The sequence below is a fragment of the Narcine bancroftii genome, chromosome 5, assembly GCF_036971445.1.
Source record: "Narcine bancroftii isolate sNarBan1 chromosome 5, sNarBan1.hap1, whole genome shotgun sequence".
Lineage (NCBI taxonomy): Eukaryota > Metazoa > Chordata > Chondrichthyes > Torpediniformes > Narcinidae > Narcine > Narcine bancroftii.
This window is the reverse complement of record NC_091473.1, coordinates 77,439,518-77,459,902: the sequence shown is the minus strand read 5'-3', so window position 1 is coordinate 77,459,902 and position 20,385 is coordinate 77,439,518. Positions and strand designations below refer to the sequence as shown.

The following is a 20,385-nucleotide window of genomic DNA, read 5'->3' as shown; positions in this document are numbered from 1 at the left end:
AATCTCAGTAACAATTGGGTTTAGAGCAATGTTTCTCTACCCTCCCCCCCCCACCCCCCCACCTCATATACTGTCTTTAGTAATCCCTTAATAATCACTGAGCACCTATGGCATAGGGATTACTTAAGGTGATATGTTAGTGGAAGGAAAAAAAGTTTGAAAACCACTGACCTAGATGATAATGTGCTCAATTGGATCAGCAAGGTTGAAAGTGCAGTGGACAATGAGGAAGGCTTTCAAAACTTGCAGAGGGATCTGGACCAGCTGGAAAAATAGGCTGCATAATGGCAGATGGAATTTAATACAGACAAGCGTGAGGTGTTGCATTTTGTGAAAACAAACCAAGAAAGGACATGCATGGTAAATGGCAGGGCACTGAGGAGTGTGATCGAACAGAGGAGTCTGGGAATACAGATACACAATTCCCTGAAAGTGGATTCACAGGTGAATAGAGTTGTAAAGAGAATTTTAGCATATTAGCCTTAATAAATCAAAGTATTGAGTATAGGAGTTGAGATGTTATGGTAAAATGGTACCAAACATTAGAGAGGCCAAATTTGGAGTATTGTGTGCAGTTTTAGACACCAAAATACAGGAAGAATGTCAATAAAATTGAAACAATGCTGAATTTCCAAGGATATTAACAAGACTTGAACTAAATGATGGGGGATAAAATAGGTTAGGACTTTATTCCCAAAGAGCAGAAGAATGAGGGGTAATTTGAAAAAGCTAAACAAAATTATGAGGGGTAGAGATGGATTAACTGCAATGAAGGTTATTCTACTGATGATAGGCAAGATACAAATGAGAGGACAAGAGTTAAGGGTGAAAGGGGAAAAGTTTAGGGAGAACATTAAGGGGAATTTCTTCACACGAAGTGGTGGGAATATGGAATGAGCTGCAGGTAATGTGAATATGGGCTCAATTTTAATATTTTAAAAAATGGATTGTACATGGATAAGAAAGGTATGGAGGGCCATGGACTGAGGGCAGGTCAGTGGAGCTAAGCAGAATAATAGTTCAGCACAGATTAAAAGAGCCAAAGGACCTATTTTCTGTGCTGTAACGTTCTATGGTTCTTTTGTGGTTCTAAAGGTCATTGCAACAATTTTCTTTATCATATATTGAAAAATAGAAAACCTACAGTACAGTACAGGCCCTGTAGCCCACAAAGTTGTACTGAAACATGTCCCTACCTTAGAAATTATGAGGCTTACCCATAGGTCTCTACTTTTCTAAGTTCCATGTACCTGTCCAAAAGAGACCCTATTGTAAGTTCAGCCTTCAATGGCTATCTCCTACAGCCTTCAAAGCTACAGTCTCCACTGCCAGCAGCCCATTCCATGCACTCACCATTCTCTGTATAAAAAATTACTCCTCACATCTCCTCTGTTCCTACTCCCCAGCACCTTAAACCAGGTGGCAACCTTTTCAGCGCTGGGGAAAAAGCCTCAGATTACCCACATGATCAATGCCCCTCATCATCTTGTACACCTCTATCAGGTCGCCCATTCTCTGTTACTCCAAGGAGAAAAGGCAGAGTTCACTCAACTTCTTTTCATAAGGCATGCTCCCTAATCCAGGCAACATCCTTGTAAATCTTCTCTGTATCCCTTCTATGGCTTTCACGTCCTTCCGGTAGTGAGTTGACCTGAATGGAGCATAGTACTCCAAGTGGGGTCTGTGATAGTACAGATCTATCTATATACACATAGTGTATATAGTTACTGTATCTAGACTGTGCTTACAGCGATTGGCTGAGAGCTAAGCCACGCCTATTGTCTGGGCCTTAAAGGGTTGTGTCCCTAGCCAGGTCGGATCATTCCGGACTGGTCGGCCACCTGTGAAGAGCTCCTGTCTTTTTCTAATAAAAGCCTTGGTTTGGATCAACAAGTCTTTGGTTCTTTCAATGAGCTCTACAATTTTATTAGCAAAAAGAATTTTTTTTGAAAGGGATGGAGCGTTTAACTCGCCCAGAAAAACTTGATATCGACCCACAGTCAGCTACAGCCTTCAAAGCCTTTAAGTTCTGGCTGCTGAACTTTGAAAACTTCCTCAGACTCATTGAGGTGGAAGAGGATAACCAGCGTCTAACACCATTGCTGTCTATGGTGTCCTTGAGAGTCTACGAGAACATCCAGGATGAGACCACTTACACTGCAGCCATAAAGGTACTGAAAGAACTGTATAATCAACTGGTGAACAGAGATCATGCCCGGCTCGTGCTTGCGTTGAGGAAGCAACAGCCCGGCGAGTCCAGCAGGGCATATTTACAAGTATTAAAGACATTGGGCAAGGACTGTAACTGTGTGGACAAAACTGCTGCCGAGATCACAAATGATCTCGTCCGGATGACTATGTGGCCGGGCTCCGATCGAACGAAGTGAGGCTGCGCTTGCTTGAGCAAGGGGTAGAAAAACTAGAGGACGTGGCCCGGATTGCAATCACAATGGAGGATGCAGCCTTAAAGTCCACCGAGTTCTCTAGGGACTGGACCCCACGTTCTGATGTGAGTAGAGTGCCCTTCTACCCTACCACTGACGGCCTGTCGGCTGCTGCTACCCTGCCCCCTGCGAACCCAAAATGTTATTTCTGCGGGAGGGACAAACACAGCAGGTCCCAGTGCCCAGCAAGAAAAGTCAGGTGCCAGAAGTGCCTTAAAAAGGGCCACTTTGCTGCAGTCTGTAGGTCTAAAATGGCCGCCAGCAAACACAGTGCCTCGTGTGAAGCCCAACCGCCACTATCCCATTCAAACTCTTCTTCCCCAGAGCTCTCGTCCAATGAGAGCGAGGGCTCCCCTGCACGGCAACGCCTGACGTCACAGAGACGCCGAACCCGGATGGGGCAGCCCACACTCGCAACCATGGTGTTGGCCCGCCTCTCGCCCCCGTGCGGAACACTCGACACTACCGCCGCTGCTGCCGCTGCCACAGACAACACTGGGGCCGACGCTACCGCCGCTGCTGCCGCCGCCACAGACAACCCCGGGGCCGATGCTACCGCCGCTGCTGCCGCCGCCACACTCTTCGCAAACCTCACCCCTGGCTGGAAGCCTGTGGCCACCAAAAGTCGGCAATATAGTTACGAAAACAGGCAATTCATTAGGAGTGAGGTGCGTAGTTTGCTGGATGAGGGCATTATCAAACCCAGTTCAAGCCCCTGGAGAGCCCAGGTGGTGGTTGTCAAGAACGGGGAAAAACTACGGATGGTGGTCGACTATAGCCAGACCATTAACCGCTTCACGCTCCTGGATGCGTACCCTCTGCCCAATACCGCATTTTCTCCACCATTGACCTACGATCGGCCTACCACCAGCTCCCGATCCGCAGCGAGGACCGACCATTCACGGCCTTTGAAGCGAATGGGCGGCTATATCAATTTCTCAGGGTACCATTCGGGGTCACGAATGGTGTCGCGGTCTTCCAGCGGGAAATGGACAGGATGGTGGACCAGAACGGGCTAACCGCTACCTTCCCGTATCTGGACAATATCACCATCTGCGGCCACGACACGCAGGACCACGACGCCAACCTAGACAAATTTCTTTAAATTGCCTGTCAGCTGAACCTGACTTACAATTTGGACAAGTGTGTCTTCCGGACCACACGACTCGCTATTCTAGGTTGTGTGGTGGAGAACGGGATAGTCATGCCAGATCCTGACCGCATGCGTCCCCTAATGGACTTACCCCTCCCCCATACCCAGAAAGCTCTCAAACGCTGCCTGGGCCTTTTCTCGTATTACGCCCAATGGGTTCCACACTACGCCGACAAGGCGCGTCCTCTTATCAAGACCACCTCCTTTCCCCTCTCGACCGAAGCCACAGCGGCTTTCGATCGAATCAAATCCGACATCGCTGCTGCAACGCTGCACGCAATCGATGAGTCTGTCCCATTTCAAGTCGAGAGTGATGCATCCGACTTTGCCCTGGCAGCCACCTTGAACCAGGCTGGTCGGCCTGTAGCCTTCTTCTCCAGAACCCTCCGGGGTCCGGAGAGTAGACACTCCTCGGTCGAGAAGGAGGCCCAGGCCATAGTTGAAGCGGTGCATCATTGGAGACATTACCTCGCTGGGAGGCGCTTTACACTGTTGACTGATCAACGCGTGGTTTCCTTCATGTTCAGCAACATCCAGCGTGGTAAGATAAAAAACGACAAAGTCGCCAGATGGAGAATCGAACTCTCCACCTTTAACTATGACATCCTGTACCGGCCTGGTAAGCTCAACGACCCGCCTGACGCGCTCTCCAGGGGGACGTGCGCCAGCATACAGATGGACAGACTACAGAAACTCCATGAGGCGCTCTGTCATCCAGGGGTCACTAGGTTTGCCCACTTTGTCAAGGCACGCAACCTACTCTACACAGTTGAGGAGATCCGCTCCATGACTTGAGCCTGTTCGGTGTGCTCTGAATGGAAGCCCCACTTCTTCCGTCCAGATAATGGGCCCCTACCGTCGACCAACTGTAATACCTACATCCTTACGGCCATCGACGAGTACTCACGCTTCCCGTTCGCTGTGCCCTGCCCAGACACCACTGCCACCTCAGTGATACAGGCCCTTCACAGTATTTTCGCCATTTTCGGATACCCCAATTCCATCCACAGTGACAGGGGGTCCTCATTCATGAGCGTGGAGCTGCAACAGTACCTTCTGGAGTGTGGTATCGCTTCAAGCAGGACCACGAGCTATAACCCACGCGGTAACGGCCAGGTCGAGAGGGAGAATGCCACCATATGGAGAGCGGTTACACTGGCTCTCCGGTCTAAAGGTCTCCCCACCTCTCACTGGCAGGAGGTTCTCACTAGTGCCTTACACTCCATCTGCTCCCTCCTATGTACTGCAACAAATGCCACCCCCCACGAAAGGATGTTCCTTTTCCCGAGGAAATCCGAATCAGGAACCACTCTACCAGCATGGCTTACCGTCCCTGGCCCCGTCCTTTTGCGACGCCACGTCCGGCACTCAAAGAATGACCCCTTGGTCGACCAAGTGACTCTACTCCACGCGAACTCACATTACGCCTACGTTGAGTTCCCAGACGGGCGGGAGGACACTGTTTCGGTGCAGGACCTAGCTCAGGACGTGGTAGACCCAGCAAACCCCCCAACCCAACCTTCCCCAACTCTTTATTCGCCAGGCCCCGTGCCGCAACAGAAGGACCAACAGCACCCCAACGACCCGGGCCACCCTGCCGACAACACGACTGGGGAATTGAGCGATGGAGCAGTCGCACCCGACGAGCCCGCTGGCGACACCATCCCAGCGACCCCAATCCCGGCACCACGGCGGTCACGCCGGATGGTCAGACCCCCTGACCACTACAGTCCTTGACTTACCCCTTCCTTTCATTCTCTCCCTCGTTTTTTTTTTGTTTTTTTTTCCAGGGTCAGTTCTCCAAGAAGGGGTGAATGTGATAGTACAGATCTATCACCAATGTACATAATGTATATAGTTACTGTATCTAGACTGTGCTTACAGCGATTGGCTGAGAGCTAAGCCACGCCTATTGTCTGGGCCTTAAAGGGTTGTGTACCTAGCCAGGTTGGATCATTCCGGACTGGTCGGCCACCTGTGAAGAGCTCCTGTCTTTTGCTAATAAAAGCCTTGGTTTGGATCAACAAGTCTTTGGTTCTTTCGACGAGCTCTACAGGGTCTGACCAGGATTCTCTATAGCTGCAATATTACCTCTCAGCTCCTAAATTTAATTACATAATTAATGAAGGTCAATAAACATCTGCCTTCTTAACCACAGAATCAATCTGCACAGCAGCTTTGAGCATCCTGTCGACTCTGACCCCAAGATCCCTCGGATCCGCCACATTGCCAAGAGTCTTACCGTTAATACTATATTCTGCTATCATATTTGGCCTACCAAAATGAGTCACTTCACACTTATCTGGGTTGAACTCCATCTGTCAGTTTTCATCCCAGTTTTGCATCCCATCAATGTACTCTGACAGCCCTCCACACTATCTACAACACTCCAAACTTTTGTGTCCACAGCAAACTTACTAACCCATCCTTCACTTTCTCAACCAGGTCATTTATGAAAATCACAAAGAGTAAGGGTCCCAGAACAGATCCCTAAGGCACACCACTGGTCAGCCACCTCCATGCAGAATATGACCCATCTACACCCATTCTTTGCCTTTTGTGGGCAAGCCAGTTTTAGATCCACAAAGCAATGTCCCCTGGATCCCATGCCCCCTTTCTCAATAAACCTTGCATGGGGGAATCTTATCAAAGCCTTGCTGAAATCCATATACACTACATCTACTGCTCTTCCTTCATTAACATGCTTAGTCACATCTTCAAAAAAAATTCAGTCAAGTTTGTAGGACACGACCTGTCCTTGACAAAGCTATGCTGACTATTTCTAATCATATTATACCTCTCCAAATGTTCAGAAATCCTGCCCCTCAGAACCTCCTCCATGAACTTATCAATCACTGAAGTAAGGCTCGCTGGTCTATAATTTCCTGGGCCATCTCTACTCACTTTCTTGAATAAAGAAAGAACATCCACAACCCTCCAGAACCTCTCCTGTTCCCATTGATGATTGAAAGATCATCACCAGTGGCTTAGCAATCTCCTCCCTCACCTCGCAGTGTAGCCTGGGGTACATCTCATCCAGTTTCAGTGACTTATCCAACTTGATGCTTTCCAAAAGCTCCACCATATCCTCCTCTCAATATCTACCTGCTCAAGCTTTTCAGTCTGCTGCAAGTTATCAGTACAATCACTGAGTCCTTTTCCATAGTGAATACTGAAGTATTCCTTAAGTACCTCTACTATTTCTTCTGGTTCCGTACACTTTTTCCATCTGCAACACATTATAGGTTATATTCTTTCATGTCTTATTCTCTTGCTCTTCACATACTTGTAGAGTGCCTTCAGGGTTTTCCCTCAATCTTGCCCAACAAGGCCTTCTCATGGCCCCTTCTGGCTCTCCTAATTTCTTTTTTAAGATCCTTATAATCTTCTAGATCTCCAACATTACCTAGCTCTCTGAACCTTTTGTAAGCTCATCTTTTCATTTTGACTAGATTTATTACAGCCTTTGTACACCATGATTCCTGCACCCTATCATAACTTCCCTGTCTCATTAGAACATACCTATCCAGAACTCAACACAAATATCCCCTGAACATTTGCCACATTTCTTCCGTACTTCTCCCTGAGAACATCTGCTCCCAATTTAAGTTTCCAATTTCCTGCCTGATTACCTCATGATTCCTATTACTCCAATTAAATGCTTTTCTAACTTGTCTGTTCCTATCTCTGTCCAATGCTTTTGTAAAGGAGATACTGATCATAATTCTATCTCCAAAATGTTCTCCCACTGAGAGAACTGATACCTGACCAGGTTAGTTTCCCAATAACAAATCAAGTAGTCTCTCCTCTTGTAGGCTTATCTACATATTGTGTCAAGAAACCTTCCTGAACTCAGCTAACAAACTCCACACCTTGCTCTCGGGAGAGCCCAATAGATATTTGGGAAAATAAAATCTCCCATTACAGGTATATTATTATTATACATTTCCAGGATCTGTTTCCCTACCTGCTCCTCAATATCCCTGCTCCTATTGGGTGGCCTTTAAAAAACACCCAATAAATTTATTAACTCCCATCTATTCCAAACCTCCATAGAAAATCCCTCCATGACGTCCACCTTTTCTGCAGCTGCGACATTATTTCTGATCAATAGTGTCACACCCCTACCTCTTTTGTCTCCCTCCCTGTCCTTTCTCAAACATCTAAAACCCAGCATTTGAAGTATCCATTCCTATCCCTACAAGAAGCATATTCCAAGTTGTCAGCTTATGACTGAGGCAAAGGTGCTGCTGCATGGGGCACTTCCAACCAGAGATCACGCAAATTAGTCTCCAACTTCTGTGCAAGTTCAAAGCAACCTATAACTTTGCATTGAAAAGGTCTTTTACTCATTTACAAATAACCCTGGATTCATTCTCACAAACTAGGACATGCCTCTTTCAGTCACTTGAGCGAATCTTAATATCACACAAATTAGCTTCAAGATTAATTTCACTTTTGCAGCCTATTTTTACAGTCAATGGTTACTTTACGACTCTTTAATAATATAGATTTCAACAGTTTCAACAGTAGAGGCAACACCATTAGCCAGGAGAAGGCTCCATAAAGGGGCTACTCCAACGGCCATGGTCAGTAAAAGGAACATTAAAGGATATATTTCAGCCTTGGGGCTTCATACAATGATTACAAATCACTCAGGCTACAGTCTCATTATCATAATATTATCAAGTTACCTTAATTATGCCAATGGTTTGCAACTTTTGGGGCCTCTGTTTTTCTCATTTAGTTCAAATTCTGGACACACAAAGACCATGTTCATTAAACTACATTGTATACATCTGCTCAAAACACCCTAAGAATTGAATGAGACCATAAATCCTAATAGCTTTGCAGCTGTTCATAAAATATCATGTACTCTCCAAAAGTGCATTGTTGATCATCAGAAATCAGTTTTGAAAAGCAAGACAGTGCAGTCATTGAAAACTTTCAGTAAATAAATCATTATGGTGACAAGGGTGTTAATGTATAATCGTGAAAGGATTTGTGAAGCTCTTGGTGAGCTATTACCATACATTGACAATAGAATGCTCAGAGTACCTTGGGTGTAAAATGTATACCCCATAATTACAAATGCAAGCAAGGAGCTCAACCACTGAAAACAAGATAGCATGCATTAAATTTCCATTTACAACTGGAAGAGGCTCCAAATTATTCCAAACAATATTGAAGTGGATCATCAGACCTTCAGTTTTAATTAGTTCTGTTCTTCATTTCCTCCACACCAAGTTCTACATTTCCTTTTCTATTCATCCATTTCTGCTTGAAAGTAACTATGAATTCCAAATTCTACTCACATCATAGATTTCAGATTTATTGCCAAAGTACATAGCATCACATACAACCCTGATTATTTTTTCCTGATGGTAAGGCAGAATTACCACTTATTGGTAGTGCAAAAAAACTGTATTCAACATATACATGCAAATGAAATGTAAACAAATTGATTGTAATAGAGGGAAAAAAATCAATGAAGAGTACTTAATTGATTTTGTTGTTGAGGATTTTGATGGTAGAGGAGTAACACCATCAGACAAATCCTAGGGTTAGTATTTAAGATCATGACAACTCCTCCCTTAATGTTTCTTCCTTCATTTCACCTTAAGATTTGTGTCACCAGTACAAGTTTCTGGCCACTAGAAGCAATTTCTTACCTCACAAATCCTGCACACAGTTTCTTCCATTGTGAAAGTTTGAATGGCCTAATCAAGCTAAAGATCATTCCATTTCTCATTTGTATATGTTTCAGTATGGAATTTTAGTTAGGCAGCTGAAATCAATTTGTGCTCAAGAAAGTTGCAGAAGTGAATAAAGCCCAAAGCACTCACTCTTTGGCTCCATCTATTGTTGCTTCATTTGCCTTGATTGGTGCTTCCCTTGATATATCATGGCAAATGAAGCAGCTGTGGATGGAGTCAAAGAGAAAATATCCCCTTGAAAAGGCTCTGAGAATGTGTTCAGTGCATACCAAGAATACATAAAGAGGGAACCATTTAGGACATCAAGCCCTCTTCTGCTAGTCACCTTATCCTCTCAACATTTTCCATCCTCCATCCAGGGCATACTGCATGCCTGCTGCTGGTGACCCAATGACTTGAAATTCAGTGCCAAATTTCCAGTCAATACCCTTGCTTTGTTCAACATACACCTGCAGATTTTGTTTAGATTGGGGTATAGGTTTAATTGAAAATCCAAAAATGTGCAGTTATGAGAAATCTGTACTAAGAAAAACAAATCAAACAATGGCCAGAAGCCCTCTCAGTTGTTCAAGTCCCTAAAAAAATTTAAAAAGAGAGTTAATGAGTAGATCGTAGACTCTACATTGGACCTCCTGAGGAGGTAATAATGTGTCTGCAGTGGAAGTCTCATCATGTGATCTATGAGCTAATCTTGTACACCTGATAATTACCTCTTACAATAATCTCTAGGAGACATGAGGAGCTTCAGTACAAATGTATACTTTATTAAAGACAAACAACTCCCACATATCCAAACATGTCATAATGTCACACATGCCTGACTCATTTACATATTTGCATACAAAATACTCAGTGACCACCATGATTACATGAACATGATGGTTGGCCCAGAAGTATAGCAGCACACAATAAACTTGACTTTACTGTGTCTACATGGATCTTCATAATAAACTGGTTAAGTGAAACCCAAGGATCTTACTAACTCTTTGTCTGATTGAAGAATATAAATATATCTCCAGTTACCAAAGCAGAAAAAAAATTGTAAATGTGAAATTGGAATAAAAATCGAACGTTCAATTCCGAAACTGAAAACCAGTTAGAAAAAAAATAACTCTTCTCCTTTGTGGAGATGAGGGTAAAAGCTTCTTTGCAATATGCCTTTGACAAGAAATTCTCCTCCACAGTAAATTGGGGATTAATGAACCAGGCTTATAAAGGGAAGGTTGAGGTGTAGAACCTATGACTTTGTCATTTGTTTTTCAAAACTAGTATAAGATAATGTTATCATCCAATATGTTGACAAGCATAGTCATTTATGATAGCTCATCAGGAAGCCAGCAGCCAAACTCTTATGTATATTGGAGGACATCCAACCTCGGCTTCTTGTTCAGAAAACTGGGGTCAAGTTCTGTGACCTCAACTGAGCAGAATTTTGCTTCAGAAATTACATGCGGCCTCCCTTTGGAAATATTGAATGGTTCCCGACATCTCAGCCACCATGACAATGGAAATGTGCGTATTCTTGAACTAGGTACAGTGGAATCCCATTACAATGCAATAGTCGAGTCCATAAAAGATTGCATCACAAAAAAAGTGGGGTCGTGCTAAGTCGGGGCTCATGAAAAACAGCGGTTTCAAAAAAAATAAAGAACACATGTATAATACCTATATTTACAGTCATCTCTTTATTTCTTACAATCCTCTTTCTTTCTTAAAACAGCAATCAAATGTTCATTGCTTGAACACAGCATGTCCTTGGTTGCGAGCAAAATCCAAAATGCCTTTGAGCTGGACGATTTTTATATATGGTCCACATCCTGGATCTCCAGCCAATGTAGGCTAGCTTTGAGGTACTCAATGACTTCAGACACTTTTGGGGGTAGGGATAGAGGCTCCTCATTATCATCCTCCTGTGGTTTGGGATCCGGTCCTATAGTAATGTTACAGACGATCTCAGAGTCTGTCAGATGCTCATATGTTGGGCATTTGTGATTGGCAGAGAACCTTCTGCCTCACGCACCTCTTCATCTGTGAAGCCATAGAATTCTTGCTCATCACCATCACCTTCCTTAGTAGCTTGTCATGATGAAAAGGCTGGACCCAGACCCTTCTCCCAGTAATTTTCCACACATGTGGAGCTGGCTGCTGCCCAGACCTTCCCATCTAAGTGGTAAACTTCCTTAACATTCATGCTTTTCAGATAGTCTTCCAGCGTTGTTGATTTGTGTGCAATTCTACAAATTAATTCACACCTGTAATTCTGCTTGAACATAGAGATGATCCCCTGATCTAGGGGCTGATTTATAGATGTAATGTTCTTTTGGAGGTCAGAAATTGAGATTTTCCATTACGGCTTCTAGGTTGGCAGCTGGCGGGTGGGAGGGACAGTTGTCAAGCAAAAGAGTTCTAGCTTTTGCGTGTGTAAATGAGGGCAAATGGCAGGGACAAAAGTTATGTAAAACCAATCCTCAAAGATGACACTGGTCATCCAATCATTGCTGGTCTGCGTGTATTCAAACGGTAAAGACCACATTGACGTGGTGGAAACATTGGGGAGAGCGAAATTGGCCAGTCTTGTTAACACAAAACAACATCACATGAACTTTGCCTTGTTTGAACCCCTCACGTTGATGGGTGTCATCTTTGCAAGACAGCGTGCAGTCTGGGATCATCTTGTAGCATAGCCTGTTTCCTCACAGTTGTTCACTTGTTCTTTTATGTAGCTACCTTTTTCTAAGAGAGTTTTTACAGGACAACTCCAATTATCTGAAATTGGATTCTCCAAAATCCTCAGTTATCCAAATTTTTTTTTTTTTAAATTTCAGATAAATTAGGATATCCAAAACAAACCAGAAATCCTCATTTATCCAAAAAGTTTTCAGAGCCAAACTGACCAGGAACATCGGGCTGACAGCGCTAACAGCAGCAGATTTCCATCTCCCAACAGCAGCAATGGGTCATCGAGCTCCCAGCAAGACCAGGGCCACAGTGGGGAAGTGTCGGTGATTGTTGGTGGCTAGCATTTTTTTTGGTGAGAATTAAACATTATTTTAATGCTTTAAAAGCCTTACATTGTTGTTTGTTGTTCTATAAACACTGTTACAAGTGGTTTTCTGTTGCTACTGGGCTATTTTTTAAAAAAAGCCCAGTTCTCCAAAAAGTTTTTTTATCCAAAATAGGCCTGGTCCTGACCATTTTAGATAATCAGTGTAGTACTGTAGTTCTGCTGGGTATTCACTAGTGGTGGCACTGTCGGCTGAGTGAATTTCTCCAGACACTAACTCTTGAGAAATCCATGACAGCGTTTAAACCGGTCTAGCCGTCTATTGCTAGCTTTGAACTGTGAGGTTTCTCCATTGATCATTTGGTCAAACTTCTTGGCTTGAGCTTTGAGAATAGGTCCGGAAATTGGATGGTCTTCTGAGTGAGTTTGAATGAACCACTTGTACAGGGAGTCATCAAGGCTGATGTCTTTGGCTGTCTTCATGTGTTTGGCCTTTTCTCCCGCCTCTTCCCGCGATGTGTGTAACTTATCTTCATGAGATTTCCAGCCATGAAGTGTTGATTCAGGTATGCCAAGGTCTTGTGCAACTTGGGTTTGACTTTTATTCTTGAAGCTTATCTGCAGATAATGTAGCGAGGCTTCTTAATTTAATACATTTAGTTCAGAAAAGGGAGACCTGGGTGTGGCAGTCACTTTGGATGCAGAAAAGGCATTTGACAGATTAGAATGGGATTTCCAATTTAAAGTTTTATAAAAATGTAAGATAGGTTCAGTTTTTATAGATTTAGTTAAAATGTTGTTTCAAAAAACTATTGCAAAAGTAGTGACAAATGGACAGATTTCAAAATCTTTTGAATTAACAAGGTCAAGTAGACAGGGTTGTCCATTTTCACCAGCTTTATTCATTTCAGCGATAGAACCATTAGCTAAATTAATAAAGTGAGATTCAAAGATTGTGGGTACTAAGGTAAAACAAGAAGAATATAAAATAAATTTATTTTCAGATGATGTTTTGATTTATTTAACAGATCCATTAAATTCTTTGCAACAACTTAAAATTAAAATAAAAGAATACAGAGATATATCGCGATATAAAATAAATTGGGAGAAGAGTGAGATTATGTCTTGAATTAATGGAGATTATCAGAAATATAAGAAAGTAATTGAATCTGGATGAACAGATCTTGGAATAAAATATTTAGGTATTAATTTGCAATCCAATTTGACAAAAATATTTACATTAAATTATTTATTTTTATTAAAGAGAATTAAAGAAGATTTATAAAAATGGAATATGTTACCTATTACTTGGATGGGGAGAGTAAATTATGTTAAGATGAATGTTTTCCCTTGAATATAATAATTATTCCAATTAATTCCAATTTCAATTCATCAAAACATTTTTAAGGAATTAAATGTTTGTGTTAGAAAATTTTTACGGAAAGGGAAAGCAGTTAGTGTTGCTTTGAAGAAAATGGTGTGAAAATATGATTTAGGAGGATTACAGCTCCCCAATTCTATGAATTATTATAAAGCAGCACAGTTGAGATTTATTAATCAAATAATGTTCCGGCATGGGTAAATATAGAACTTGATAAAATGGGAGAAACAGATTCACAACATTTTATTTATAAATGGAAGCAAAATTGTTAATAGCAAATAGAGAAACATCCATGCTGAAACATTTAATTGAACTTTGGAATAAAATTGATAAAGAAATTGGAGGAAGAGGTTTTTTGTCTGGAAGAACACCTTTATTTCAAAATACATTTATTTAATTTTCTATGCAAAATATTTTTTTTAATTTAGAAAAATTGTGATATTAAGAAAATTAAAGATTGTTTTGAAGCTGGGAAATTTATTACTTTTAGTAGACTGAAGGAAAAAATTGAGCTATTAGAAAATACAAAATTTTTTCTCATCAAGTTATGATATTTTTTGTGAAACTTTTGGCCAAGATTTAGTATTACCAGCAGAGACAGAAGTAAAATTATTATTAAGTAATAGGGATGTAAAGAAATTTGTAAATTATTACAAAAGAAGGCTCAAAAAAAGGACATAATGGGAGGTAGATTTAAACAGATGAACATAGATGGGTACAGATATGTAGAGAGAGTATGAAAATACAAAAAAAATGTGAGTTATCGGTTAGTTCAATATAATTTTATTTATCAGTTATATTTAACACCACAAATGTTACATAATATGAAGTATATTTATTCAGATTTATGTTTTAGATGTGGAGATGAAGTTGGTACTTTTTACATTCAACTTGGCAGTGTTCCACAATTAAAACTTTGTGCTGGCCCACAATTGCGCGGTAACAGACGTGGACAGAGATCGCTAAAGCGACTCCCAGGACAGTGAAACAGTGGGGGTAGAAGGTGGGGCAGCAACAGACCAAAAGGCTTAAAATGGCATTGGTCAAGCTGCCCAGCTAACTCAGCAGAAACAGGCTGGGGAAGAAGGGCATTCATATGCATGGATGTTCCCATCCGCTATTGTTATTCATATGGCTGACTTAGTCAATCAGCAAAAACAGCGGGAACTTGAACAGTATAAAGGCAGCCTTTCCAGCCCCAATAAAGGAGTGAGCTTAACCTGCATCACTGTGTGGTTCTTTGTAACAGTCGGCTATAAATGGTAACCCTGATGGATTAGAAGGAATCATAACCTAACGATGGAGAACGAAGCAGCAGTCAGTGCAGTTGACCTGAAGCTCCTGACCTTCTGGACAGTTCGACCTGGCATGTGGCTCGACTAGGCGGACCCTCAGTTCCAGATTAAGGGTATCACAGTAGAGACCACCCAGTACTACCATGTGGTCAGCGCCCTGGATCCGCAGACTGCAGACAGAGTGACCAACTTTATCCACAGGCCACAATCAGAAGGCACTTACACTGCCTTCAAAGAGATATTATCCGAGATTATCAGACTCTTGCGGCGAGAGCAAGGAGCATGTTTGCTCCACCTGGATGGCCTTAGAGACAGACCTCTGTCGGCACTCATCAATGAGATGCTGGCCCTCCTGGGAGATGAGCAGCCCGGCATCATGTTCGAGTAGGCGTTCCTGGAACAGATGCCTGAAGACATCCAACTGCTCCTGGCGGAACCAGATTTCACTGATTCCCAGAAAGTCGGAGCACGGGCAGACATTCCGTGGAAACAGAAACAGAAGTGCTCGGCTACCATGGGGCTCGTAAAGAAGTCCTGCAATCAGACCAGAGCAGTCCCAAGCAAGGAACAGCAGACGAGAGGCAGAAGCGAGTCTAGTGACAGATGGTTCTTCTACCACCGGAGATGGGGCACTGAAGCCCGCCGATGCCAGTTCCCCTGCGAGTTCCAGTGAAACAAGGCCAGCCGTTGCTGATAGCCATTACGACTGCCCACCAAGAGGGCCTCCTGTACACCTGGGACCGCCTGACCTGGTGGATACAGGAGCAAAGGTCAGCGTGATACCCCCGACAGGGTTGGACACTAGGTGCAGGCTAGTAGGACCCATGTTGAGGGCTACCAACAACAACAGTATATAGACCTATGGAACTCGTAGGGCCGAGCTGCAGTACGGGTGCAGTCACTTCTCATGGGAGTTCACGCTGGCCGCAGTGGAACAACCACTCCTCGGAGCGGATTTCCTGCAAGCCCTTAGCCTTCTAGAGGACCTTAAGGGTAAGTGACTCATCCACACCAAGACCTACCAGGCCATCGCACTGAGGGGTGCTAGGTTTCTGGCAATGCACCTTGACTCCGACCACAGCTCTGTGGATGAGTTCTTCAAGATGCTAGCAGTATTCCCGACAATCCTTTCCCTCGGTTCACAGCAGAGATGCCTTGACACAGCATCAGACATCACATCCTGACCAAGGGCCCACCTCTCCATGCAAGGGCAAGATGAATTCCCCCGGAGAAGCTCCAACTGGCAAAGGAGGAGTTCCGCAAGATCGAGGAGTTGGGTGTTGTTTAACGGTCAGATAGCCCATGGGCCTCGCCCCTGCACATGGTACCTAAAGCAATTGGGGGTTGGAAACCATGTGGCGACTATCGCCAGCTCAACAAGGCCACCATTCTGGACCATTACTCCGTGCCACACATCCAAGATTTTGCGTCATACCTGCACGGGATAACAATATTCTCAAAAGTAGACCTCGTGCGAGGTTATCACCAGATCATGGTGCATCCTGATGACATCCCTAAGATGGCCATCATCACTCCATTTAGGCTGTTTGAGTTCCTGAGGATGCCATTCAGGCTCAAAAATGCGAGACAGACATTCCAGCGACTGGTGGATGCATGGGCTGAGATCTGGATGGCACTTTCATCTACCTTGATGATATCCTCGTGGCAAGTAGAAACCAACAGCATCTCTGAAATCTCTGTAGTTGTCTGCAGAAGTTCGGCCTCACCATCAACCCAGCCATATGCCAGTTTGACCTGAACACCATCGACTTCCTAGGTCACAGGTAACAAAGGACGGGGCCACACCACTGCCCGACAAGATAGAGGCCATCCGCAGCTTCCCAAAGCCCAGTTCAACTAAACATCTGCAGGAGTTCATGAGGATGATAAACTTTTTTCACAGGTTTATCCCAGCAGCTGCTCGAGTGATGCACCCTCTGTTCATCCTGATGTCCAGTAATGAGAAGGACCTGACCTGGGTCGACAGATCCGCACATGTGTTTGTGGAAGCCAAAGAAGCCCTGGCCAGAGCTGCAATCCCTACCCACACCAGACCAGATGCACCCACAGCCCTCAAAGTCGATGCCTCAGGAACAGCAATTGGTGGAGTCCTGGAGCACCAGATAGAAGAAAGTTGGTACCCACTAGCTTTCTTCAGCAAACATCTGCGGCCCCTGAACCAAAGTACAGTGTTTTAGATAGAGAGTAGCTAGCGCTGTACTTAACCATCTGCCACTTCTGATATTTTCTTGAGGGAAGGGTTTTCATGGCTTTCATGGAGCACAAACCACTGACTTTTGCCCAGGCTAAAATTTCTGATCCCTGGTCAGCCCACCAACAGAGACACTTGTCTTACATCTCAGAGTACACCACCAACGTCAAGCACATCTTGGCCAAAGACAAAACGGACACCTTGTCAAGATACACCATCCACTCCCTGGTCAACAGTCTGGACTTTGCAGCACTGGTAGAGGTACAGCAGCAGGATGATGCAATCCCGCAGTACAGGACTGCTGTCACAGGCCTTCGGCTTCAGGACGTTCCAGTTGACACAGGTACTAAGACCCTCCTGTGCGACGTGGCCACCGGGCTGTTTCGACCTGGAGAAGATAGGTTTTTGACTTCATCCATGGGCTGGCACACCCATCCATCAGGACCAAGGCCCAGCTGATGGCCAGCAAGCACACGTGGTATGGATTGCAGAAACAAGTCCTGGGATGGGCCAAGTTGTGTACACAGTGACAAACAACCAAAGTGCAGCGACACACCAAGGTCCCCCCACAGTCTTTCGAGCCAACGTAACGCAGGTTTGATCATATTCACGTGGACATAGTGGGACCCTCGCCAGTCTCTCAGGGTTTCCGTTACCTGTTCACAGAGGCAATCTTCTGGGCAACACATCCACCAGGTCCTGTGCCAAAGCACTCCTCTCATCCTGGATTGCAAGATTTGAACTGCCACAGCACATCATTTCTGACCGAGGCACACAGTTCACCTCCAGTTTGTGGACTGACATTGCCAACATATGGGGCGCTCAGCTACACCATATGATGGCATACCACCCACAAGCCAACAGCATGGTGGAGCGTTTCCACAGGCACCTCAAGACCGCCCTCATGACTAGACTCAAGGGCTCCAACTGGGTGGATGAGCTACCATGGGCACTACTGGGCATCTGAACAGCGCAGAAAGAAGACCTCCACACATCCAAGCTGAACTCATCTACAGAGCCCCATTCACCGTTCCCAAGGATTTTGTTCCACAGGCCAGAGAACAGCAGGAGGAGATAACCACCTTCCTAGACAGGCTGCGCAAAAAGGTCAGTAACCTCTTTCCGATCCCACCCTCCAGACACGGATAAGCCAAGTCCAACTTCCCCAAAGAACTCAAGGACTGTGAGTACGTGTTTGTACGCAGAGGACCCCACCGTACACCACTGCAGAAGTCATACAAAGGTCCCTTTCAAGTCATCTGGAACAACGGAGCCACCTTTGAGCTGGACATCGGTGCTAAACCAAAAGTCTTCACTACAAATAGACTCAAGCCTGCCCACACAGACCCAGCAGAACCTGTGGAGACATCAGCATCTCGATGCAGAGACAGATCAGAAAAGACTTTGGGGACTATTCCTACGGACACTGTAGACTGTAACACTGGTTCTGCAGGGCAGGTCATGTGGTGGCCCTCAATTATGGAGATTGGGCCAGCAAATCGCTAAAGTGACTCCCAGGACAACGAACTGGTGGGGCTAAAAGCTGGGATAGCAACAGGCCAACATCCCTAAAATGGCATTGGTCAAGCTGCCCAGCTCACTCAGCATAAACAGGCTGGGGAAGAAGGGCATTCAAATGCATGGATGTTCCCACCCGCTATTATTATTCATATGGCTGACTCAGTCAGTTAAGCTCATTCATTTATTAGGCCTGGAATGGCTGCTTTTATACTATTCAAGTTCCTGCCACACTGTGTGTGTGTGTTTCTTTGTAGCAGTCGGCTACACCTTTTTGGCTTGATTTAGATAATTTATTAGAACAAATAACTGAAGTAAGATTCCCATATTTTTACCAGGAGATGTTAGAGGAATAAAATCTAAATTAAAATTGAATATATATGAAGTAATACTTGTTCAAATTATAGCAATAGCTTAAAATGTATTGTTATAACTTGGAAGTCAGATATTGATTTGGGAATTGGTAGATGGCATGTAGAAGTTCGGATTTGTATTGCACTTGAGAAAATTACTTACAATTTAAGAGATAAATATCATACATTTTATGAAATATGGAGCCCATATTTACAAACTGTTGATATTAAAATTTAAATGAATCTCGAACATTATATATATATATATATATATATATATACACACATATATATAAAATTCATAGAGGGAATGTTCGAGATTCATTTAAATATTAATACCAATAGTTTGTAAATATGGGCTCCATATTTCATAAAATGTATGATATTTATCTCTTAAATTGTAAGTATTTATATAGTGGTAAAACCACAAAAAAAAGGTCCAATGGTTCATCACGTTATATCTGGATTCATTTTAAATTGGGGCATGTTAAATCGAGGTTCCACTGTACAATGTTGGTTTGTTTTCTTCAACTATCTATTTACCTGGGTATACAATCTCAGGTGAGCACATAAAGAGAAAATGCAAAAAGCAAATCAAGCTAAATTAGTGGGGGAGAAACAAGTTGACATTTTGGGCCAAGAACCGTTCATCGCTCATCCTTTTTTAGGATTTCCACCATCTGCAATTCCTTGCTTTATTCAGGCATGAGACAGGTGGAACACATTATTTCAGATTTTTTCAATTAGCCATTTGCAATTCAGTCATATTATCCAAATGGAAGTTATAAAAAATAACTCCTTCCATTTTCTTAAGGAGTACTTGATATTATAAAAGACCAATGAAAATAAACCTTGAAAAAGAGCTCAGCATTTGTAATGAATTGTTTTACAATCATTGTCTCCTGCAGGATATAGCTGTAATGCAGAAATAAATCAACTTTTAGAAACATCGGTAGTTCAGTGGTTCTCAACATTTTTATTTCCACTCACTTACCACTTTAAGTATTCCCAATGCCATAAGAGCTCTGTGATAAGTAAGGGATTGCTTAAGGTGGCATGTGAGTGGAAAGAAAAGTTTGAAAACCACTATTTTAATTGTAATAATTAACTTGTTATGTATATGGCTTCATAAGTCCAAAGGTTCTCAACCTTCCCCCCCCCACCCCCCACGCACATTCCACCCTAAGCAATCCCTAATTAATCACAGAGCACCGATGGCATAAGGATTATTTAAACTGTTATGTGACTGGAAGGAAAAAGGTTGAGAACCACTGGATTAGTTACTTACTAATGGCAGCATATTTAGGG

At 43.5% G+C, this 20,385-nt stretch overlaps 1 long non-coding RNA gene across 2 annotated transcripts in view; it reads right to left on the bottom strand.

Moving 5' to 3' along the window:
* LOC138762726 (uncharacterized) overlaps positions 1-10,069 on the bottom strand; it is an 84,646-nt gene extending 74,577 nt beyond the window's left edge. For both annotated transcript variants that reach the window (XR_011357098.1, XR_011357097.1), the window contains exons 1-2: positions 10,025-10,069; positions 8,292-8,352 (exon numbers count right to left, since the gene is read on the bottom strand). This is a non-coding gene — a long non-coding RNA (uncharacterized lncRNA). The remainder of the gene's footprint in view (positions 1-8,291; positions 8,353-10,024) is intronic.
* Positions 10,070-20,385: the final 10,316 nt, after the last annotated feature.